This window comes from Ptychodera flava, chromosome 10, assembly GCF_041260155.1.
Source record: "Ptychodera flava strain L36383 chromosome 10, AS_Pfla_20210202, whole genome shotgun sequence".
NCBI classification, from domain to species: Eukaryota; Metazoa; Hemichordata; class Enteropneusta; family Ptychoderidae; genus Ptychodera; species Ptychodera flava.
Window position 1 is genome coordinate 31,991,280 of NC_091937.1, and position 23,414 is coordinate 32,014,693.

General features: G+C 37.1%; 1 long non-coding RNA gene across 2 annotated transcripts; it reads right to left on the reverse strand.

Moving 5' to 3' along the window:
• Positions 1-1,222: 1,222 nt before the first annotated feature.
• LOC139142538 (uncharacterized) lies at positions 1,223-10,407 on the reverse strand. 2 transcript variants are annotated; one of them, XR_011554414.1, is made up of 6 exons: positions 10,319-10,407; positions 9,358-9,533; positions 5,983-6,099; positions 4,716-4,955; positions 2,152-2,294; positions 1,223-1,586 (listed from the first exon to the last, which is right to left on the reverse strand). It is a non-coding gene; the product is annotated as an uncharacterized lncRNA (long non-coding RNA). The 2 variants fall into 2 exon arrangements; XR_011554413.1 differs by lacking the exon at positions 9,358-9,533.
• Positions 10,408-23,414: the final 13,007 nt, after the last annotated feature.

Below are 23,414 nucleotides of genomic sequence, written 5' to 3' on the forward strand. Positions count from 1 at the left end.
ATATATCTCCTTGGAAGCCATCATTGTTTACAGCCGGGGGGGGGGGGGGGGGGGGGGGGGGGGGGGGGGGGTCAGAGGAATATGAAGGGGGTCACTCAAAATATTGAAAGCTATAGGGGGGGTTACTCAAATGTTGAGAGAAAGAAGGCGGTTACTCAATTTTTGGTGCAAAATGTATTGAAACGTTGGTGCAAAATGTATTGAAACACGTACCTCTCAGATTGCACCACTTCACACATCAATTTCTAAAAATTTTTACTCAGTAAAATACACATTGAAAACACCTCTGAGATTACGCCAAACTGTACCAATGCACACTACAATTTCTCAAATTTTTCCATGCAAGGGAGATGAGCAAGCCCGTCGGACACTTTCCCCATCAGCCTTCCGCATGTTCTTCAATCAGTACTTTCAAAGTCTACCCTATCAGATATCCCAGTGAGGACCCTGTTATGATACCCATCCATATTAAACAATACTGTATGTGGTTGTATACTGGTTATAGTGTGACCTTTGACATCTATGTTTTGTTGTGACTTGGAATTTCATTTTGTTGGTTTCACCTTTTTCAACCGTCATGAGATAACCAATGATTATCTAGCAGGGTACACTAGGATTGAATGGTCTTTACTATTGCTGTATTTATGTAAATTATATAAAATACATGTATTGAAATTGAAGTTTTCAAAAGTGAGGGGGAGGGGGTCAGTCAAAATTTCCATGTAAGAGAGGGGGGTTACTCAAGTTCATCATGGTTTTGGGGGGGGGGGTACTTGGAATTTTAGAGTTTCCGACAAATTCCTCCAACATCCCACCCCCCCCCCCCCCACCCCCACCCCCTTAGGCTGTAAATAATGACAGCTTCCAATGAAATTTTGGCTGCAGTGTAGCTGTATCTTTTGATGAATTTTTCACAAATTTTATAATATCAACTCTAGTTTCTTGTTCTTCTTCTGAAAGCTTACTGGGAAACAAAGTACCTATATATATCATACATGTGCACATTGCAATGTTATTGACCAGTATATGTAAATCTGGGTCCTGATTGACATGTACACCTCTGGAGCAGAAAAAGTGATAATGGAATGTTTATAAACAATCATCACAAGTGACAATTACCTACAGGTTTGTTATTTACTACAGAGATCACCATGATACTGAGGGGAGGCATGAAATAATAATTGTGTTTTCTCAGTGCTCTGAAAGTTGAATTTTTCCTCTCTTTGAGCTGGACTACCTTAAACAGTTCTGTGTACTAGCTGTAATATGATGATGCTTAGTATTGCGGGTTATATCTGTTAAGTTGCCCACTGTTTGTCTGTGGTAGGTGTAGTGGTTTAGGAGTTTTTGATCCCAACATACATGTACATACAATCTGTGTGCTGAGCAGTGTAAGGGTTCACGTCTGTCCACCATACTGACTAATAGGAAATCCTCTACCAAATGGAGATGCAATCCCACTGTCTTCATCTTGAGACAACTGTCCCTGGTAGTTGGTTCCTTTCTTTGTGTGGTAAAATGCTGCCTTGAAGTCGGTTTTGGATTTATCTTGCTTCCTCTTCTGCATGGATATACACACCTGTTCCCTAACATAGAAATAATAATAAACTCATGGAAGACAATCATGGACCAATCATGGAAGATAATAATTTCTCTTCACAAAAAAGTTAGTTTATTTGTGTGTTACATATCCAAGAATTCTTGTGTACAAAGAACAAATAAATTTATTTTTGTCTCCGCTATATGCATGTTTCTCTAACCTAGACATCTCAACCACACTTTTCCTTCTTGCTCATGTCATATGTAATAGATTGGCTACAACCAATGTCCTGCACAGTTTAAGAATGAGGATTGCTATCACATGCATGTTGTGTATAATTCTGGATGGATTAGTGTTAAGCTGATGCACCTGCATAGTTGCTGCTGGCAATGTCAATTAAAATACAGCAATGTATCACTTATGTTTTTGTGAACCTGTGTTTCTAATTAGTATTCTTGTAATTGTAAAGATGCTATACATGTGTAGCTATATAAAGACAACTAACATAAAACACTTTGTGCAAGTTACAAGATACCACTTCCAGCACATCTTTGCAACAGTCACTTGTGTACATATACTTGGGTGCAAGGACTGAAATGGAAAAAATTTACCTGTTGTTTGATCATTTCCATTCATCTTTCGTTATAATGTCATGGTCCAAGTCCAATTCAAAGCCCTCCACTTTGTCTTTAACGCTCTTTGTCAAGGTCAATGATATTTCTCATCCTTGATATTGCAGCATTCACTGCTGATCCTGAATTGTAAACACATAGACTCATGATTACTTATAACTCTTTAAATGACAATGATAACCGGAATGATTAAAATACATTTGATGATGGGATGTATTGCTGGGATGAATTGTAAACACTGTGTATGTCCTTAACCCTCATGATGATAAGCATTACACACATGTAAACGTTATAAATCACGTGTGCATACCAGATGTATTCTCTCATTGGAATATACTTCATCATAACAGTTTTATGGATCCTACGAATGAAGCTACATGTATTGAATGTCTAGTCATGTGCATTTATCATATCATCTGCATTTCACTAGGCAATTCATAGAGTGCCAAGTCTAAAGAAAATTTTTTAGCAAATTCAGCTAAAAAAGAGAAAATAACTTCACCAAAAATGTGTAAGCCATGATTATCACAACAAAATTACTGATTAAACAACTGTGTATGACAACAGCAGTGTTTCCGCTGACACTCGCAAGAGCGTGAAATGGGAAATGAAATGTCTGCAGATTGGGAAATATTTTTCAACTATCCTTCGCAAAACTGGTTAGTGCTATTTTTCAGGGGGGCTGATCGAGAGTGTAGTTAAAAGGCAGAGATATTTTTCAACATCCCTGGGTGGTCATTCTTTCCTCGCTTTAGTGTGCAGTCTCAGAAAACTGTTATATTCAGTAACAAGTGATATGCCATGCTTTCAGATGGCTGCATGCAATGACCTTGTTATTTTATGATGACAAGTGCTTTGTAAACGATGCTTCTATCATAGTCAGGAAACACTGATTGCAGTGTATTTTCAAAAAACTAAGCAGACAGCAGCAGCCAATGACAGCAAGGGTGGTGAACAGAATGAAACCAGTGTTTCAAAAACCGGCACCTTAAAACACTTCTGTGGCAACCTCAGAGGCAGCTATAAATGAGTGCAGCATGGTAAACTGTCAATTGGATGACGTCCTGAGCCTAACTTCATGTAAATGTTATAACCTATGCAAATACAATGACCTAGGCCTATCCACAAAACAATTATTCAGCATCGCAGGTGACCCTGGGCTAGCCAGAATACACATACAGGTACCTGCTACGGAAAATGACCCAGGCCTATCCTGAATACAATAACGGTACATATTTTATTGAAAATGACCCACGCCTATCCTGAATACGATACAGGTACAGACTGTTTGTATTGATGATAGGCTTGGTCATCTCCCATTTTGTATTCTACATAGGCCTGAGTCATCTTACATGTACATACTGTGTGCATGTATGTGTATTGTGGATTGGCCTAGGTCATCTTCCATTGCATTTTATATATTATGTGTATTGTGGATATGTCTGTGCCATCTTCCATACCATGTGAATGCATTTGGATTGAGGATAGGCCCGGGTTATCTTCCATACCGTGTACATGTATTTGTGGATATAGGCAGGGGTCACTTTCTGCCATGATGTGTAAAAGTACTGAATATAACACTGTATTGTGGATAGGCATAGGTCATAAAATTGCATGAAGATATAACTAGGATGTTGTCCAGTTGAATGTTTACAATGCTGAACAACAAGCAGCACACTGTGACATGCTAAGTCGTGTTCGAGTACAAGTAAGCAAAAAAGATAATTGCACAGGCTGCAGAGTTGCAGGGTAGGAGTAGTTACAAAAAAAAGAAAGTGTGCCAGGAATAGTTCGTTGAATTTCCATGGCTAGTGTTTGAATAAGAGAAGAGTCAGCTTTTTTTTCTGTAAGACATGTAGCCAGACAGGACATTTTAACATATACACCCAGTTTGATTTTGAAACTAAAGCATTCACTGTTTGGACTACCAATAGAAGAGGCGACTGTTTACACCTAGTGTACAAAATGTAATTACCAGTACACCTTCTTAAAGTGAACAGTTGGTGTAAAAATTAGACTCTGTGATTGGAGAACTGAAAGCACTTGATGACTGAGGCAGAAGCTATGGATCTTTCAAAGGAAACATCTTGAAGTTACCCTGTCAATGATGTAATACTTGTGATACATCTTGATACATTTACAAAAGTGCAAGTCAAATAAGTGTTTGGCACACAGGAAATAAAATTTGTTGTGAATGTTGTTAAGAAAGCAGTTTGTTCCATAAAAAATAGTTGTTTATTTACATTGCCACTGATTATCAGTCGTTCAGGATGGTCCTACTTAAATTTTTAAATCACAAATGGACCTGGTAATGTATTACCTTGAATGTAAATGATTATTGGACTAGTTTAATGTCATCTTGCCATTGTAGCAACTGATAGGACCCACCTGAGTATACAACTGTCAGTTGGATAAAAATCATAAATGCAATTACATGTAATTTTGATGGCTATAGTTCTGGCTAATCAATTTGGTCTCAATTAGCCATAATGGCTTAGGGGAAAATTTAGCCAGTGGAAACACTGAACAGTGTAAGTACAAACCTGTGCCACAGCAAGGACCCATTGTCTTAGGAAAGTAAATATATTGATGAAAGACTCCCTCAATTCCACAGGTTTTTGCTCTGCATTGATGTCAACACCACGATCCCTGTTCAGTTTTGGCTGTTTGCATAGCCACACACTGTGTATTTCCTTTGCAATGGAGGATGGTATTGTCACTATGTTGCTTTTCACCTGGTTGTCATTGCCCAGTGTGCACTGTCTCAGCAAGGGATCTTGAATCTGATTAGGTGAAAAGAAAACATTAACTTGAAGCATGCAATGTAAATATTATCTCCTGCAAGTTGCTGACATTAGTTTACATCAGTTCATTCTAAAATATGGCTTTTTATATGCAAGATAAGACAACTTGATTGTTTATGACTTCTGTAATTTTAATTAAACTATAACTTTGCCCCAAACCCATTGTATTCACTGGTGATTGTGGACCTTTTTAAAGGAAACAGGTACATAATGTAGGTCAAGACGTGTATTCAAGCAAGTAGCAATATATTTATTTATATATTTATTTCAAAGGAAGACCAACAGGAACAAGTCACATTAACAGGCTCCATAAAATATACATAAAAATATAAATGCATAAGGTACAATAAAACAATAAACAACACAACAAACTATATGAAACCATTAAAAATATGTACATATTTAAGCATGACATTCTGACCAGGCATCTGAAACTTTGACAAGATAAAGTGATGTCAATGGCAGGGCTGGAAATGCACAATTCATTTAGAGTAGCCATATATCTTTGAAGAGCCAAGTACCTAAATACATTGAGTTTTATACTGCGAGTTTTAAAAAACAATGCGGGTTCTAGTACATGTAGTTTACTGAGGAACATCAAAATTAATATGAAACATGACTGGGGACAATCATACACATTATTCTTATATTCTAAAAAAATATAAATAATTTCCAATGATAAAGAGGCCAAAGGTTCAAACGCTTGCAGAATTCTTCATAATTATTTCGGCTGTAAGGATGCTATGTTTGAAACAAAGGAACTTCATGAATTTCATTTGCACTTGCTTTATTTTGTCCTGTTGTTTTTTTTGCCAAGGAGACCACACTAAAGACGCATATTCTAAAATACTTACATGTATTACATAAGTTATGTACAAAGCAATTGATGTTGAAGAAAGTATCCGCCAAATAAAACAGAGCATGCGAAAAGCTTAACTGATAATGAATGAGACATGTGCAGGAAATTAAAAATAAAAAATAATCAAAAATTTAAAACAAATCTTACCTGATGAAGGATTTTATTAAAGATCAGTTATCCATCTTTTGCTTCTTGTTCCTTCTAAGTTTCACATACATGTACCTCTGAGGCTTTACGACCAGGGTACATGAGGTATACTTACAGCTGTAGGCAAATACATGTATCAATGAATACAATTAGAATCTTGCAGATAATCCTATTCCTCACTGTCTGTACAATGGATACTCAACTTTATAATCATGAATATATGGGTCAAATGATTAGTAAAATCATTCACTCATTCATTATGTATTACCATGCTATATACATCTCATTTAATTGGTCGAGCTGAACCATGTGATGACCACAAATACACAGCAATGGTTTGTTTTTATGTCCGTGAAAATGAATGATAATGCTAACATTGTAACTTTTCAGCAAACATGTAAATTGTCAATTGTACAAAGATCAAAATACTGATAACATCACTGTTCGCTCCCATATAAGTTATCAAAACAAGTCAACAATTGTATGAAACATGGACATACATACAGACAGACTGACATACACAGACTGGCACAGAGTGATGACATGACCCCAAGTGTGCCTTGGCCCATGGAGAGTGATAAAGATATAACAAACAGCTGAATGTAATAATAAAATAGTTAAGTATAGGCCTATTCAGGCACTGAGAGTGAATATGTTACAGCAATTTGATTAGTTTCTTTTCCTTTTCTACTTCTGTGATAATCTTTAAGAAAATCAATCTGCAAGGCAGTTTATGTATTGACAAATATGCTATCTTTTACAAGCACACAGCAAACTGTTCTTGATTTTTCATTTACAATATTTGACATAGACTGAAATACATAACATGCAACCAATGTTTACACTTTGCCCATACACCAGATACATGTACATGGAGAAATTTCAACATACAATCATCAACTCAGAAACCCTACAGGGAAAAGTAAACATTGTTTTCTTCCAGAACAGCTGGTGCATCCACATATGGAACAACTTACAAACTTAACCAATTACACAAGGATGATGACACAAGAGATAAAGTTAAACTGTGGTGAACTTGACTATTCCTTTCAAATCCTTAATTAACTTGACATCTTAAACTAAAATACACTGCATGGTTAATTGTGTGCAAAAATACATCGGGGTGGACCATTTGATAAGGGATGGTGTCTGATGAGGTACATTATCTTTTTTATCCGATCCATTGTACATTCTGTTTTCCCCACCTTCCCACCTTTTCTTTTTGTCAAACCTTCTCTGGCTGAATTTTTTATTGGCATTTGTTTGGAATTTTTTCAAAATCTGCCAGGATTTTTTTACTGCATTTCAACACCAAATACAGTTTACCATATCAAATGCTTACTAAATAACCACATTATATTCTCTTAGTTCCAGTAGGTATAAAATTACCAAAAAAATCTTATAAATACAAAATGAAAGATATCCCAGTAAAACTGAGAGTTTCACAAAGTTGCCCCAAAAATTCAAAATTCCTAAGACAGCAGGTGCTACGGTTTTGGAGTTTTGACGTGGACGGACATACATACATACATACATACATACTACATACATACATACATACATACATACATACATACGTACATACATACATACATACATACATACAGACGAAATTTTCCACCATACAAGAATACCTCCCATTTGCATATATACATATGCATATAGGGAGCTAATAATCAATTACAAAAACAAAATGAAGCACTTGTGGGCCAAATTATACTTTTAAAAAAATCTCCAGATTTGCCAAATTTTTAGGGTGGGCATGACCGTGCATTGCCTATTACATGCCTTGATGTGAGTGTAAATCAGTGAATTGATTTGAAAAGGAATATCTGGGTAGTTAGTGGTCGGTTAACGATGTACTGACTGGTTTCCATGGTGACCCAGGCCAGTGAAGCACTTCAATGTTTTCTACATCTAAGTAGACGCTTAATGATAGATGTAAAATATACATGCACACACTTTTTTTTTACTTTCGTTAAAATCCGTTTGATGTTGGTCGATAATGGTAAAATTGTTTGAAAATGTCCTGCATATAACTACATTGTAAATGTCATATAGCATTTGTAACCATGAAGAGGCATGTAATAAAAATATTGTTGCCTGAATACATGGGTTTATGTGCCCTCGCAGCAGGAGACAATTTGCCCTCCTGGCGTCAGGAATATTGTCACCTGTTCTCGGGCACATAAACCCATTTATTTAGGCAATATTATATTATATCAAACCAGTATATTGATGGTGTAAATACAGCGATCCGATTGGTCGAGACGCGAAAAGAACCATGGTATATTGGCGATATACCACGGCTGGCACACGCTCGAGCTCTCAGCTTGAGCAAAAATCCGTTTTTTGACGTTCCACACCACAATTTCAATATACTATTATGATATAATAGCAATAAATCACACCCAGCGACGGTATACCACGAGATTTTGACCAGTTCACTCCATATATACACTCGCTATCGCTCGTGCATATATGTCGTGAACTGGTCAAAATCTCGTGGTATACCATTGCTAGGTGTGCTTTATTTCACATGGGAAATTTTTGTAAATCTTGATGGTTTTCTAGGGTTTGTTGATAATATCATGAAAATACAAGACTCTGCCTCGACCATTAACATTTATCTATACGCTTGGGCAAGACTGAAAGCCAAAATAAGCATGCTCGCCAAGCCTTGTTAATTCTTGACTTTCCGCTTGCCCTTGGCCATACTAAATGAATAATAATGGTGAGGGCATCACCATTATTTCTAAATATTAATTACATTAATCATTAATTAATATGGTTAACATAAGTGTGATAAGGGCATTTATGTACAAGAAATTAAATTTTGGAATTTCCCCAAATGCACTCCATGTATACAAGGCTGCCAATAGAACAAGGAACAATTTTTTCCAATACAAAACTGACTACATTTTTGCACTCTGTAGACTTGCTCCAAGTCTGTGGGCATATAAATATCAAAAATTAATAAATTGAAGGAATAAACTTCTGCAGACTGCAAGGCTAGGTGGTGGGCTGGTGCTCAGATAGTGGGGTGAATGCTTTTCCCCACAGACTTGTAAACCTTGCAGGGTTTCAGTAGCGATAAATAATTCATATGACGTCAGGTAATAAATATGCATGACATATAATCTCAATCTTACTCAAGCATAATTTTCCAACTAATTTAAAAATGGGGATAGAGAGGAATGGTGTTATAAACATGTTTTCAGAATTTTTACAACAGTCTGTGAATCTGTCTAAACATGGGGGATATTTTTGCCTTCCCCGGGGAATCACAGCGGTACAATTATCATAATGAATCATGAGAATCTCCAGTCCTGTGTAGCATCAGTAAATTTCAAAATTACAATAGCAGCTTGTCACCTTCCCTGATGTTTGTAAACACAGCCTCCAGATCCCACCACAGCACTGCAAAAATTGCATACAAGCTCTGCGTATGTGTGAATAGGTTGTCAAACTTTGAGGCGTCACCGTTCTCCTAAGGCTATGATGATCTGCGGGTACGGGTATTGATGTCAAATGACTAGAAAATTCACTTCCTGAATAGAATCATGAAAAATAAATCTTTCATTGTCTAGATATAAATAAAAATATCCTTCACAAAAAAATCTTCATTCATGCATGGGCTACCAGACCTTGTCACTGGGCTACCAACTTAAGAAAATGGTAGCCCAATGCAAAGGGACTACAAGAGAAAAAAGTTAATTTCTAGCCCTGGGGTGTGTTACCGGCGTTATACGGCCGTAAAAGGCCGGCAACACATACAGCGCCCTGCCACGCAGAGCTATAGTTATAGCCATGCTGTGATTATTAAACCTCTGCGTGCAGAACTTTCGTTTCTCGGCGGTTCAGCAATAAAGTGGTCTTCTCTGCAGGCGTCTACTGACAATATAGTATACGTTTGTACGTTTCGTGTGACTGTATGTTGTAACAACACATGATGATTGACAAAACACCGAAACCAGTGCGATCTCACTGCAATATCAATACAGCAACTCTGCGTGGCATGCTGTACGTGTTGAGGCTGACCAGCTGCAGTATCAGTACAGCAGCTCGCGCTTTAGGTTTTGCCTGGGTATTTGGGTCGGACGGCAAAACCTCGAGCCACTATGCAGTTTTACACACCACTGCTACAGCAGTGCCACGCATAGCTGCAGTACAGTAGCTCGAGGTTTTGCCTGGGTATCTGGGTTGGACGACAAAACCAGATTTGCCGTCCGACCCAAATACCCAGGCAAAACCTCGAACTTACTGTACTGCAGCTATGCCCCGGGAGCTATGCCAGGCAGAGAGCTATATTAAGCGGCAGCATACTGTTACTTACGTGGAAGAAAGGACTTCGCCAGTCGAGGAAAATACGTGATCATCAGCTGCTACCCTACAATGGTGAGACTTGCAGTACGATGTAACAAACGCAACTCATACGCGATCGACCGCGGGGCCGCATAATGAAGTGACTTCGGCGAGTTCCGCCTGGGCATTCCTCGTACAATCTTCGGGTCACGGGGGTCACCTAGCGTTTGTGACAGTAGGTCCGCTTTACACAGGCATATCCTTCCATGACAAACAATCAAGTACGCCACTCTTGGCTTTATTTTGACATTACATCAAAGAAACTGAATGTACAAATTTTACAGAATGCTTTATAAAATATAAACCAACACTCCTAACACATTAAGTTTTCAAGTATAGTGTTAATTTAGCGTCGCTACACTTCGCTACACTTGTTCTCATTTGCATAGAACTTTACACCTCGGAAATTGCACTAGATGAAAAAATTATCTGTTCAACGGGCCCGACCGACCGACCCATTCTTTTCCCGAAATCTTTACACATCCTAGTTTGCTGAGAGTTTCCAGGTATGCGACAATGACAGTGCGCCCTCAACGGTCAAATTCAGGTTAGCATTCATTATTGCAAAATGGCTTCCGCAGTGTCTGAGCTGTACTTGTCGGTGACTGTTATTGAAAATCGACAAAGCGTGCTGATTTCTTGTAAAATCTTAGGACTGTATATAAAATCTATGACATTTGGCGATGTTTTTGGATAAAGGTATGTGGAATTTTTGGATACAGCGTTAATCTAATGAGTTGGAAAAATTTGATGGTCGCGATGAAAACTTGTTGAAATCAATAACATGTGCTTGTATATAGCACTGATGTGTACCGATCATGAATTCATGGTCGCTCGATTACAGAACTCAATGAAGATTTCTTTGCAAGCAAGTCAGATGAATAACTGCGCACGATTGTAGTGAAACTGTGGCATGATAATACTCATGTGCGCTGATACCGATGTTCGACCCCTGTTTGGGCCGAATAATAAACTATCAATCATGAATGTTAAATTTTGGTTGGAGAATGAGCCCACCTTTCGTTTTTATAATATAAATTTCCATTTTCATGAAATAGGCAATGGTTTCTTTTTACACCAGATAGAATATGACCCCACTGTTTATTGATACATTCAATATTGCTTCATCCTGTCAGACTATGGGAAATGTAGAGCACATTTTTATTTCAAAGGTTCAAGGATACTTGAAATGTTTTCAGCAATAAAATAATCGCATCAAATAATAATTGTAACAGAAGCTGATTTGTGGTTTATATATTTTATTCTCTACAACAGTTACTGCTGTGATAGGAGATGCCACAGATTGGCAGGTAAACAGGTTATTCATCAGTGGTAGTGATGATACCAGAACAAATGATGTTGATCTAGGGTTCACTATATCTGTTTGCCAAGAATTTGGTATAGTGTTTATATTATATGTTCTTTTTAAGACCCCCCCCCCCAAAAAAAAAATCAAAAAAAAAAAAAAAAAATAGATAAATAAATAAATAAAAAATCCGACCTACCTACCCAACTTTGAAGTCATCCCGCCCGTTGAACAGCTTTTTTTTGGCCTAAGCGGACAAAGGCAGACCGAAGAGTATTTTAATAAAACGATAACTAATTTGGTTCCCCCTGAAAATTATTTTGGGGTCAACACTAAGAGATGGTCAGAGGACAAGCAAGTACTTTGACAACGTATCTATCGAGGACTGACTGATGTTCATGCAATCGGTACATCTTTGTGGTTTGCAGTTGTAGTGATCAACGAGTGTTAATACAGTCCAGACAAATGCAGGAATGTTCTTCGGCGAATTATCGGATTTGAAAGAAAACGAATTGGAAAACCCATGCTGGTCGTCTGAGCGCAAGCGCACGGGGGAGAGATAATTAAATCAAAATGATTTGTTGGGAGAGGGTCCTTGGGAAGCACTCTCCAGAAAGCTTGTTATATAATGGAATAACAATCAACTCCTTATGACGAGAAATTCACTACGATGATAAGATAAAACTAATCAACCATGTCAGTTTCTTTGTCTTAAGGTAGTATGCGCCTCGAAAGTGAAAGACTTAAACTTTTGCTCAAACTTTCATCAAGGAATCCTTCAATAGTTCTCTTTCAAATTCAAGAATAGAAATAGAGGGTCGCCGTGCATATTTTGGTACTAGAGAAACAAATTACCCAAGATTTACCGATCTTTCAGATTCAAAATGGCCGCCATTCCTGTGTTAACTCTATAGAAAAAAATAAAATTTTCGATTTCCGAAAAACTAGACGGTAAAATTTTTTCTTACACCAAGATCTTTAAAATGAACCTCCAAAAATGGTATATCAGAAAAGCATTTGAAAAGTTTTACAGTCCAAATATCTGCCCCCGAAGTAAAAAAGAATGTGACGTGTGCATTTTACGTTTTCTTCCTAAATGTCTATGTTAAAGCATACCTTCCGAAGAGACACACTAACGTAGATTGCCAGTCGGGAGAGATATTTCGACTCTAAAACTTCTACCAAACCTTTTAGTCTACTCTTTGTCTTGGCTCATTTTGAAGCTCATGGAGGAAATAGAGCTTTCACCGGCTTATTTTTGAGAAAATCGAAATAGAATTTCCCCATTGAGTTATAAAAGGGTTAGCGGCCATTTTTAATTTCAAATGTAGGTAAAATTAGATTTGTTCTCTAGTTCTCAATTTTGCACGGTGACCCCAGAGGTTTATTCTAGATTTCTGATAGGGAATGGTTAAAAGTTTTATTACGGAAAGATTGAGGAAAGGTTTAAGTCTTTAAATTTTTGGGACGTGTACTACTTTAGTTCATAAGTTACGAATGAGAGCGGAAGATTGGCTTCATGCATATGAAATATAAGTCTGATAGTTTTGGAAATAATCACACGTTATATTTTAATGCCTTTTTGTTGTTCATTGCGGGAATGGAAGGATATACCTGAAGCAAAGAAAGAAATCTATGTCATCACAATGCATTTTTCTACTCTTGTCCTTAAACACATTGGCTTAGGCCATACCTATAAAGAAAATTCTTTGTTTGCCGTCCTTGGATCTTTGATAAACCTATCAGCCAGGCACGGAAAAGATCAAAAACAGACAAAAACACGAGTGTATTAACTCATTTTTATACGGTTTCTTTTTTAATTGTAATAGTGTTAATATTGAGTTTGTCTTCTTAATTTTTTCTCAAAACCAACCAGCACGCGGACGGTAAACAAAGAATTTTATTTAAAGCACCTTACAGAGAACCGACCTTGTAAACCCCCAAAAGATCGTATACAACATGCGACGGATTTGCTGAAAATTGAATTTTTGTCTGGACTAGACATAAGTCACCAAGAACAACATTTTGCATTATAGGCACACACAGACTGTAATGGCAACTTGAACACAAGGCAATATATTTAGCGATTGTTTTATTTACCCGGTTTCTAAACATTTGGCCAATCATTTCCCATTTATAGTCTCATAATATGCAAATATTGTGTTTTCTTTCCCTAGAGGGACCGTGCCTTTATGATCCATCCGAATTGCACTTCGTATTCAGGAGAAAGAATACATCGATACAAATTCCGTATCGATGAAAATGTGGATAGTTAAGATAGAATGAACCGTGGGGACGTGTTTTCCGACTCAATTTTTGTCAAAACTTTTCTTGTGGACACAGTTTTGAGCCTATGGAGTAATTAAATTCTTCATGGTGTTTTTTTGAAACTGAAAGTTTTATCTTTTCCTGTAAGGTTAGCACAGACTACAGCGGTGATTTTAGGTTTTTTTCTCACCCAATACTTTGCAGGTGACCATTTATTTTTATGTTTGATAATGAAAGACCATGTTTAACGGTTGTTTAAGGTAATATGCACCTCGAAAGTGAAAGACTTAAACTTTTGCTCAAACTTTCCTCAGTGAAACTTTCAACCATTCTCTTACCAAAGCAAGAATAAAAATCAGGGGTCACCGTGCGAACTTTGGTACTAGAGAGACAAATAACTTGTGATTTCTCGATATTTGAAATCCAAAATGGCCGCCATCCCTGTGTTAACTCTATGAGAAAAAATAAAATTTTCGATTTTCGAAAAACTAAGACGGTGAAAACTTTTCTTTCGCCAAGAGCTTCAAAATGAGCCCCCACAAGTGGTAGGTCAGAAGAAAAGTAATAAAATTTGAAGGCCTGAATTTCTGTCCCCGAGGTGCGTTCTACCTTAAGGAAGTTTGAGCGACATTGTGAAAGCTATTATTTCCAGATGCCTATAACCTTAAAAAGGTTATCCTCTTCCTTCACGAAATGAAAGTTACGTTTCTCTTCAAAAACATCTTGTAGACTATGGTTCGCAAGAAAATAATATAAATGATGACAAAAATGGCTTCAATTAAAGGAAAGTTTACCCAAGAAAGATACAGAATAATGACTCTAGGAATTAGTTTGGCAGATGGAAGATTCATAAAGTACCCATAAACAAATCCAAAGGGCAAAAAGAATTCCGAATGAAGGCGTTTATTGGTGGCTGAGTAACATGCGCTAAATTGGCAACTATATGAAATTTTAATGAGGAAAGTAAGTATGACATGACATTATATAAACCTGTATTGAATCGATAGCTCCAACGTGTTTGTCAAACCAGTCCTGCAGTTGTTTCTACGCACGGTAAAAAACAGTGAACAGTAAACGTGCAAACAAAATGAATGACGCAAGCGGTACAAAACACGAGTAACGAAAGGAATCGTTGTTAACAAAAAAAACCTTCACACAACTGGAACTAATTTGGTATAATTTGACATTCATATTTTTCAAATTTCTCAAAAGTGTTATATGCCCTATAGCTGATTGTTGCAACATTACAAATTGCTATAAACAAGTGTATATTGTAAAGGGAAAAGCAGATGACATAACATTTGCAGCTGAAACCGACATTACTTCGCCATCCCATTATCTCAAATTAGTTCCAATCGTGTTTATTCTACACGAATTAGAGAAAAATACATTGAAACACAATTAACTGACGAATAATTGACAAAACCAATTAAGAATGAACACAAATAATATGTGAACGATTAAAAATCAGCACAGTTTATCGCTAAGGGATTTCAAACGGAGCATGAGCCCTAAGCCATTTTGAAAGTCTAGCTCCTTGCATATTATTCATTCACTCTCTAGCTCGTTAACCTCTTGCACTTGATTTGTTTTTCTGAACTCATGCTCCTTGCAGCTTGGTTTCGTAATGATGTTGAAACCCCCCTGTCGAAACAGAAAGCTAGGGAGTGAAAATAACGAATTGTACCGGAAACATGATAAAAAGAATCCGTACGTTTGTGAATCGTTGGGGAGTATTTGTGCGAATTCATCAACAAATAATGTAAGATACCGAGGGAATTTGAAACGTCACAGTATGCCTCAATGGTAATGTTGTGTAAGCAGTCGCAAAAAACCTCACCTTTGCTATTGTGAAAAGCACTAGGAATGACCCAGAACGTTCAACTTGTGATATGAACAACGATAACGAAATATACAATACATATTCGATGGCTGTATTCACAAATCCATTCTGTTTGACACAGTGTCACCTATATGAAAGGTGCATACAATGTATCCGTCCTTACCAATTAAAGCGTACGGATAAGAGCGGCATGGCAACGCGCCTGCCGTGAGGCTGGCATAACAAGACATGTTTGTGGCAATTTGAAGGCTCTGTAGGTCAGAGATTCGAAGCTGTGTAACGAACGAAGAATTGTGTGACAAGTTTGAAATGGACTATATTGATTGATCATTAAGTAAAGACCATGATTTAAATTGTTAAAATAAATTGGTTCTTATATAGCGCTCATATCCAAAAGTACATGTGCTCGAGGTGCTTTACAATTATTATTACCCCTGGTCACTAATATAATACCACTCAACTCCCTGGGGAGCAAACAACAGCTCACATGATGTGCAGCCAATAAGTGCAGCAGAGCTAAACGCACACATTACAACCACTGTCCTACCAGGTACCCATCACTCCTGGGTGGGGAGGAGCAATGAGCAATAAAGTGCCTTGCTCAGAGACTCACCATCCAGTGATCGTGCGTCCACTGCACTAGCCACTGGCCCATGATGCTTCCTCACGGTTTATCAAGCAGTAACAATATGATATTCGACTTTGTTACTTGCATTGAACACGTGTCGGCAATTCAACCGTGGTACTGTACTGAACACACCTCATTATTCGCGAGAGAGTTACTCTTCACCAAAAATATTGAAGATTGTTAGTTAATAAAGAATGAAGATACAAGATAATTAAAACCGCTTCTAGTTTACCCACCAAATATACAACTAAATGACTCACGGAATGTGTTGGGCAGATGGAGGATTCATAAAGTAAATATTTAAGCATGGTGACACATGAATACATACGAGTGGCAAAACAAGTCCAAATGGATATGTTTATTGGCGACTGAGTTACGTTTGCCAGCTTGACAACTGCATGGAATTTCAATGAGGAAAGTGAGTATCACATGACATGGCATTAGCCGGCATTGAATCGATGGCTTTACAATGTTTACATGAAAAAACTCTGCAATCATTTCTAGGCACAGTAAATAAAGCAACCCCTAAAAATCGAACAATAAATGTGAAAACAAATGTACGACGTAAGCACTACAAAACATGAGTCAAAGAAGATATCGTTCTTCTTTAATAAAAACCTATTCCTAGCTACAAGGTAATGAACATATAGAATGAAAAAGAAAGAACGACTAGTTAATAATAAACTGATTTACAGTTAACACGATCATCATGTCAATAATGAACAAATCAGCACAATTTACTGTCAAGGAATTTCAACGGAAGCGTGAGCTCCAAAACGTTTTAAAAGTTTACCACTCTCCAACTTTTTAACCTACTGCACGTGATTTGTTTTTTCTAACCTCATGCTTCTCGAAGCTTGGTTTCCTGACCCCTGGCATTGCGAAGTGTCAAAACGCACAGCTCAAGCATAAGTAGAACGGATTGTACCGGAGACGTGAGGAAAAGAATCAGTGCATGCGTGAATCTTTGGGGAGAATCACCGACAACTCATCAAAACAGAACGCAAGATGAAAAGGAGACAACGTCACAATGTCTCAAGAGTGATAGTACGTAAGCAGTCACGAAATGCCTCACCTTTGCTATTGAAAAAGCACAAGAAGTGACCTACAATGCTCACCTTGCGACATGAACAACGATAGAGAAACATACAATAAATATTCGATGGCTTTATTCCTGTTCTGACCAAACTGCTTTTCACTCCTTCAGTCTTTTTAACACATTTTCATCAATATGAAAGATGCAGACAATGTACTTATACGAGGCGCCAAATATATAAAAAAATAATTTACACAATAACGCTTATTTCAGAGATAGAACAGATTGAAAATGTACATAGGGAGGAATTATATATATATATATATATATATATATATATATATATATATATATATATATATATATATATATATATATATTATGTACATTTACAAATTTTCAGATACTTGTAACTCCATATTGCTCGTTTTTCTATACAATTCAACCATTGTAATTTTTTAGTCTCTCCTGTCATTCATGTACATTTCCAGATTTTCACAGACTTATAACTCTACATTGCTCGTTTTCCTACACAATTCAACCATTGTAATTTTCATGTTCGTACTTTTTACTGTAGAAAACACCTGAAGAAGGTCTAAATTTAGAGCGAAACGTTGTGTTTGAGGTATAATAAATACGTTTGGAACCTAACAACCAGGTGTGGTAGTGTGTTTCAACCCAAGTTTCTTCTATCTTCACCCCATTCCACGCTCCACTGGGGATCACCTGAATTCCTACAGTTTCTTTTATATATATTATATATATATATATATATATATATATATATATATATATATATATATATATATATATATATATATATATATATATATATATATATATATATATATATACATACATACATACATACATACATACATACATACATACATACATACATACATACATACATACATACATACATACATAGAAGTGTACATGCGTACAAGCGTACTAAATGTCATTTGACCTATTCACAACTGTTGACCTTATGGTATTCTCATTGTTTCACGCAACTTTAGTCATGTTTATAAATACCTTCTTGTTTAAAGCTTTCTTCAAATGACTATTTCATTTGATAGTTTACCACTTGACTTTCCCAAAGATCGCGATAAAATGGAAACAAAAAGGCAACAAAATTCTGACGACACAATGTCTACCGAAATGCAACATTGGTACAGCAACAATTCTTAGAGTGACTATGTCAGTTGCAACTTAAGATTCTCCCTTTTCTTCATGTCTTAAATAATAAAAACAATTTAAATCAGAAAAAGTTGGGTTGTCTTTGCACTTGAACTCACCACGTAATGTAGGCTCATCCTATGTGAAGAATGTTTATCTCAAGTAAGGAATTTTCATCCCAAGTGAAGAATCTTTATCGCAAGTGAGCTATTTTCCACTATCCACAGATCATCGACTATTGTGCAATCAGTATATTTATATCGCGAAATGGTCAGATGGAAGAAAAAAACCCCAAGGCTGTTACAGTATCAAGTCACAGGTGACTTGCGCAAACAACTTGTCGGTTAGATGAAACTTCTAACACCTGATTGATACGGTGCAAGCTCCTTCCAATTACCTGTCTGCCATAAGGCTGGCATAAGCCTCAAGGATTTGAATAAACTCTGATCCGGGTTGCAACGAGGATATGTTGTGGCACTCTTACCGACACGATTGTAACTCAATACCTCAATATACCTGCAGCTGAATTCAGCGCAATTTTCAGCAACATGCGATCGTTGAACAAGCCAAGGGATATACCCGAGACAAATAAGGAATAAATAAGGAGGCACAAAGGCAACTTAAAGAGGCAAGGAAATGGAATTAATAGATGAAAGGATAGATAGATCAATGCCGATGGACTGATGTAAATTCAATTTTAAGCGATCAAAAATAGAGAGAGGCGAGCAAATGAGAAGGTCTTGGTGAACCGCAAAACGTACAGCCACACGTACTGCGACAGCGGAAAACGTGCCCTGTTTTAATAAAATACTACTTTTGACGATCCACGAAAATTGACATATTCAGCCCATCCGAGTGCCGTAAGCTGGTTGTCAAACGTAGAACGTCGCAAAGTTAGTGACTGTTTCGCATAATTGTGGCTCGATGGATGGCCTACTTCCTGGCTAAATTCCCAGCGTGGACTTAGAACACACTCTTTTGAGACTATGTGCCAAAGGCGTTAGCTTAGGTTTTAATGGAGGTTGAGTTGAGTGGAGTGAAAACGAGAGAGAGAGAGAGAGAGAGAGAGAGAGAGAGAGAGAGAGAGAGAGAGAGAGAGAGAGAAAGAGAAACAGAACAAACACACACGTAACACCAATCAATGACTCGGGACAATAGAGTTCTTTGCAAATATGAATTACAGCGACCGAGTGAGATTTCTGACTACCCCTACCTCAGATCGCTTTCAGAATAAATCTATAGCGTTTGGAGTGTGTTGTGCCTGACAGCAGTCGATCTTGTATAAACCCTTTCAATTTAAAGATCGGTCCGCTGTGAAGGGAACGGGCAACTTGAGTAGCTGCCTTACTTTACCGAAACATGAAAACTACAAGCATTTTATTAAAACATATTGCTTTCATTACTTTATAACTAAAACACCAGACGGACAAAAATTGACACGTTCATTACAGTAATCTGAACATGAGTGGGGAAAACTGGTCATAAACTGACCTAGTGAACATGAAGTCACACACGAATTTTCAGGGGGGCTGAAATACTAAAGTTTGCTTCATTATCAGAGGAGGCAGGGGAAAATGATGACATGACATGCGTAATCAATAACAATTATATGAGGACAGTTACCAGTATGTGGTCCTTTCCTTACTTTCAAAGGGCATTTGCATTAATTATATTGCTTACACTGATGACAAACACGACACCATTCTTGGAAGAAGCTGTCTAATTTTCAACCCTTAAGATATTACATCGCGAAGCTGTAACGTCTCGTCTGGATCAGACGTGCAGTAGGTTATATTATTCGTCCTAGGGCGCTATCGTCAGAAAGGTAATTGGTAACCGGCGGCTGGCGTCAACTGACAGTCCAATCCTTGACCTCAAACAGAACTCTTCGTTATTTGCTCGGCTAGGTATCAACCACTCTTCGTCGACACGGTTTTTTTCCCACGTACACTGAAGTGGCTAATATCGACCTTTGAAATCGAAAACAGTGGGCAGAAGATGCGAACAAGCACAAGATAAGTGATTTACAGATCGTTTTTTTTTGACGTAGAACTACACTCATTTGGAAAGCAAGTTTATAACCGAACCATGATCAAAGAGCATGCAAATAATTGAACTTCCAAAATTGTGTGTACCACGCGACATTGTGACCATGAAGCCAAATATTTTGTTCAATTTTTAAAACTTTTTGAAGATCGTGGCTCACCTGAAAATATTTACCAGGTATTTCGTTTGGTATTTACTACAGTTGCTTAATGAGGCGACAGGAGTAATTCTTTACATACCTGCAATTATTTGATTTCATACCTGTAATTCTAATTTCATCACTGTAATTTAAATTCTTTAATACAGGCATAAAAAATTACACGCAGGAAATACAAAACTCGCTTTTCATGTCTGTAATCTTTTTTTAGTTTTGTGACCTTTGAACCTACAACTACAGATAGTAGTCAGCCTGGGTCAAACGCCTACTTTTCGCCCTATATTTGGCATTCTTGAACCCAAATCGTATCTCTGTCTTAATGCACTTCTTAAACGTGCTCAGAATCGACAGTATTTTATTAACTTCATGTCTGAAATTTGAAATTTGCTGAAAAGGGGTCGATAACGACAGTTTATAAAGGATCTATGGCGGCCATTACTCATTTATATAGCACCCTGCCGAAAACAAGTTTTCAGCCTGAAGTGAATAAAAATACTGTCGATTCTGAGGGCAGTTGAGTAGCGCATGTAGATAGAGATCCTTTTTGAGTTAAAGAATGTCAAAATTCGGGCGAAAAGGAGGCTTCTCACCCAGGCTGACATCGATCTGTAGTAGTAGGTTCAAAGGTCAAAAAGCTAAAAAAAGAAAAAGGTATGAAATGAAAATTACAGACTTGAACAAAATTACACGTACGAAAAAATACATGCATGAAAAAATGACAGGTACGAATATCAATTACCGGCATCAAAGAATGACAGACATAAAAAGTGACAGGTATGAAATAAAATGACAGGTAAGAAGAAAAATTACTGGCGTGAAAAAAATTACTAGTGTGAAGTAAAATAAATATACTCCTGTGGCCTCATTAAGCGACCATAATTTACTTGCATAAGTGCAGAGAGTAACGAAGGTCATTTAATTGAACATGATCTAGTGTAATTTTCGCACGGACTCGCGTCGACTGTATCGCTTATATAAGAGTTATTCATTGCCTTTGATGTTCTGGACCATCAAGTATCAAGTGCCTGTAGTCATTTGTTCTTGAGAGTCGAAATAAATCTTGATAATTCAGTGTTGTTCTCTCATATACCTTGTTACGAAAAGATTTCATGTGATGAGTAGAAGCATGTCTTGATGGCGTTAGTGGTGAGGTCTATACGTAAAATCTCTCCATTTTCACTGTTTGACTCCTATCGAGACTTCAGCCTTGTAAATGACACTGATCCGTTAGCTCAGTTGGTAGAGCATCTCAACTAAATTTGAGAGACGTTTCACATTCTACATGATGGTTCAATTTTTGAAGCCCCAAAAATTATTTGGAGTGTAGAAACGATCAGACGTAGTTGTAGTTGCGAGATTCTCTCATTTACTTTGTACACTACTCTCAACGCTGCGTTACACTTCAGAAACAAGTCAGTCAGATAGAGTGATAAACAAACAGATAAATAGATAGACAGATAGACAAATACCCACATTACGGAGCATCGACGTCAAGTAGGCACAGAGATCAAATTCAGTGCATATTGACAAATCAAAAAACGGGAATGGTAACAGGAAGCACACAGCATCAAATGGTCCAATACTCGTAACAGTGAAAATACAGACATGGAATCTGATATCTGCAGAATGTTCCTACGTCTTGTATATTAACTCTCCGATTCCGTTTTGACGATAGGCGTTCTTGCAGTTGTTGTGCGATTTAATAGCTCAGGCCGTGTTTTTCAGTCGACCGCAGTTTCAACTTCCTTTCTGTAACAAAAATGCAAAACATTTTGATATCCTTTTGGAAGTTATGACCATTTGATGCCCTGCTTCCTGTTGCTGTTCCCGCTTTTTGATTTGTCAATTGTTGTATACTGAAGTAAATTTTTGTGCCTACATGACTTCAGTGCTGTGTAATCTATCTATCTATCTATCTATCTATCTATCTATCTATCTATCTATCTATCTATCTATCTATCTATCTATCTATCTCTGTCTGTCTATCTATCTATCTATCTATCTATCTATCTATCTATCTATCTATCTATCTATCTATCTATCTATCTATCTATCTATCTATCTATCTATCTATCTATCTATCTGTCTATCTGTCTATCTGTCTATCTATCTATCTATCTATCTATCTATCTATCTATCTATCTATCTATCTATCTATCTATCTCTGACTGACTGGTTTCTGAAGTGCAACGCAGCGTTGAGAGTATTGTATAAACTAAATGAGGAAATCTCGCAACTACATCTGATCGTTTCTACACTCTAAATGTTTTTTTGGCTTAAAAAATGAACCATCATGTAGGTTTTGCCATCCAACGTCTCCCGAATTCAGTTGAGATACTCTACCCAATGAACTAACGGATCAGTCCAAGTTGACAGACGTGTGTGGTCCCGTTGAGGTTCTTTCCACGAAAGAGACCTCACATTTTACAATTGTTATTTCACAGAGTCATTATTTTCAGGAATCCTAATCATTTATTTATTTATTTATTCATTCTGACATCCAACAGGCATAGCCCAATAACTGGATGCAAACAGAGAAAAATTAAAACATGAAAAAGACAAATTACAACATGCAGAAACTAATTTAAAAAAGGCACTAAA